This window comes from Microtus ochrogaster, chromosome 22 (genome assembly GCF_000317375.1).
Source record: "Microtus ochrogaster isolate Prairie Vole_2 chromosome 22, MicOch1.0, whole genome shotgun sequence".
Lineage (NCBI taxonomy): Eukaryota > Metazoa > Chordata > Mammalia > Rodentia > Cricetidae > Microtus > Microtus ochrogaster.
The window spans coordinates 18074445-18077859 of record NC_022023.1 but is presented as its reverse complement, the minus strand read 5'-3'; positions in this window follow the sequence as shown (position 1 = coordinate 18077859).

The following is a 3415-nucleotide window of genomic DNA, read 5'->3' as shown; positions in this document are numbered from 1 at the left end:
TCTCTATGCCTCCAATCTATGGGACTTATTGTTCTCCTGTAAGAGAAGACAATTAGGGAGAGGGGCTTGATTTGACTTAGGTATTTAAAAATACTTCATAAATAAAAGTTTATGCTAGGTTTAGTTTCAACATTTTGAAAGATTCTGCTTCATAAAGAACCACTTTCTAAGTCTTAACTCATGGATGGCACTGAAAGTCCGAGTAATGACATTGAGATAATGACACGTGACAGGCTCGCTTGCTTCATGTTGGGAGCCAATGCTTGGGAATCAGTACTACTGAACCACGAGAGAGATCCACTATGTACCCCAAATGAGTGCCCAAAATCTCTTACTCAAAGGCAGAGAGAAGGTTCCAACATTAGGTTCATTTTTATCTTGTTTTACACTTAAAAAAAAATCTTCACTTACTTATGGCAATTCATTGGCAGTATGAAACAGAGTTGGAAGGATTAGGAAGTAGCTGGGCATGGTGGTGCATGCTTACATTTCCAACACTTGGGACGGTAGAGTTCAGGAGGGTCAGGAGCTCAGGACCTGACCCAGCTGTGTAGATGTATAACCTGGGCGACATGAGTGTATGTTTAACAAAAAGAAGCTAGCAGTTGCTTTATGTGACTCCAAGTCTCTAGGAAATATACTTAAGGACAGATATGAACATTTAGACATTTGCTCTAAGAAATTTGATACTCCAGAGGCATAAAAATATTACAGAGGTAGTTGATTTAATGATTGATTTCTTTTATCAGATATCCTTGAATGATATCATGGTTACCAAATCTCTGGACATTTTTTTTCTTTTTAATTTTTTTTTGCATTTACTTAGTGTGTGTGTGTGTGTGTGTGTGTGTGTGTGTGTGTGTATGCATGTGAATGCATGTAGATGACACGTATGTGGAGGTCACAGGGCCACTCAGAGGAGTCAGTTCTCTCATTCCACCATGTGGGTTCTGGGGATCCAATTCAGATCATTAGACTCAGAGGTCTGACCCTTTGTTTCCTGGCCCCAGCCTGGGCTTTTTATATAACTTTATTATTTTACTTATTTAGATTTTCCATGAGGACACAGTAGTAAGCTCTATTCAGGGATTTTATTTTTCCGTCTTCCTCTGTATGTCAAGATAAGGCTCCGTTAGGGCTGGGTTTCCCGATCACACACTAGAGGTTACTCACTGCTGAAGAAACGCTTCCCTCTTCCTGAAAAAAACAATTGGGCAAACTCTACACGGTGAGTGTCTCATGCAACTCCGATGGAGGCTTGGGAGCTTGGAGAGGCAGATCTGTCATGAAATGTCAGAAATGACACCCTGATGGTTCACACAGCGTCACTTTCCTTTGGGACACTCAGACTTCTAGGGTCTACACGAGATTGGGGAAATAGAGAGCTCAAATCAGACACCGCATCAGGCAGGACGAGAACAAGCCATTTGGGATAATCTAGTTAAGGGACAGAGAACACACAGCAAGTTATCAAATCATTAAGACTTCAGTCAATAAATTGTTCGTAAGATGTCTCAACGAGCAAATAATGTTAGACGGACTTCATACAACAGGGTTGGACGCTAAGACTAAAGCAAACCAAACAAACCACTTTTGACATTTAAACAAGCTACCTTCACTGCCCTGGCAGACTTAAGGACCCAGCTACGATGCGTTTCCTGTTATGTTTAGCTAACCAAAGCTTTATTGTAGTGCATGTTTGCAAAAAGTCAGGAATAATAAATAAGAAATTAGCCTCTTTGTTTCATTGGCAGAGAAAGTTTTGAAACTCGTGGACTAATCTCACCTGGCCTGACATTTCTTCTCATTTTCAGCCATTTCTCCAGCACATTGATTCTTTCCATTTTATTCTCAGACACATCAGTGAATTAGCTAATCTGGATTTCGATTCACGCATATTAAAAACCATCTCTCTTTTTTTTTTCGAGCTCACAAAACCCCCTTATGTGAAATAAATGACATTATGTCCAAAAGAATGGTGTTAGATTATCTTTTACTTTGGAAGAAAAGGAGGTAATTAGTTTGATATATATTTTTGATTCATGAATGTTAATGCCATTTTCACAGCAGGAAGAAAGGTGAATGGCTGTGCCCAGGCACTGCTCCTGGATTTTGTGGTTCTGACATTATAGAAAAGAGTTTGGGGGAAGTGAGACAGGATAAAAGGGCCTCAGTTGAATATGTGGGCAAGCAGTGTTCTTAATACTTTAACAAAATCTAACAAAGTTCGCAATTCATGGAGCGTTTCTGAAAAGCTGCCAAGAGGGATATTTTCAATAGATTGGTGGAATGAGGAATCAAATGTATATTATTTTGGAAGAGATTGGAGTTTAATACAGCCTTTGCCCAGGTTAAATCTATATCAATAAAATGCCAGGTGGAGAAAGGGACCATTTAATTTCGGGCCCACCGCGGACACACAACATCTCTGGAAAGGATGAAGCCCTTTTAGGCTTCTGTGCACCTTTTCAAAAGCAGCCTGGGAAATTTCTGCCATCCTTTGGAGTTTGAGGCCATGGCAAAGCTGCGGTCAAATGTGATGGATTGCGCAGCCAATTTGCTTGAAGTTTGTGGTTCATTAATCCTGCTTTTTTGAATTTCAAAGGACCGGAGTGATGTCATTTGGAATGTAGACCATAGAAAATTAATGGTGTCCCTTGGTCAGAAGTGAACACGGAGACAATGAGCCCCAGAAGAAAGGGATGGGTGATGGCTGAGGAGCAGGGGGTTCGGTTTCCACCGAAATCTGAAGCCTCTGGGCTTTTCAGACCTCCAGGCTTCCCGCTCCCCACTAGGCCTAGCGATGCCGCTTTGAGGGATTGCCCTGCACCTTGTGAGAGAACGCAGTGCAGCTTCTGCGAGCACTCAGCAGCGTCTAAAGTCTATTCAGTGTCGCAGACCTGCCTTGCGTCTGTCCCTAGGTCCTCAATCCACCACCCTTTCTGTGCCAGGGGTTTTAAAGGTGCCGTTGAGATGATGGGAGCCCTCCCTATTTGGATGCGACTCTTCCATCGCATGCTTCCCACGCTGGAACCCCGGTGGAGTGGCAGAAGGGAAGTTGAATCACTGCCAAAGATACAGGCTGGGAAAGCGGGCGCAGAGAAGGTCCTGGGAAAGCGAATACCGGGTGTCTAAGGAGCATCCCAGCTGCTGAGCTGGGAGCTAGCGGCAGTCTCATAGCTCACTGGGTCCCTACAGGCGTTGTCTGTGACACTGCTGAAATGGAGGTTTGGCTCGAAATGGTCACACAACAAGGACTGCTTGAACAAAACTAAGTGAAGTAATGACAACAACGAAAACTTCCACAGTAGCTCAGCAAGATGGTGACAATGTGTTTTTTTCTTCCTTCCTTCCTTCCTTCCTTCCTTCCTTCCTTCCTTCCTTCCTTCCTTCCTTCCTTCCTTCCTTCCTTCCT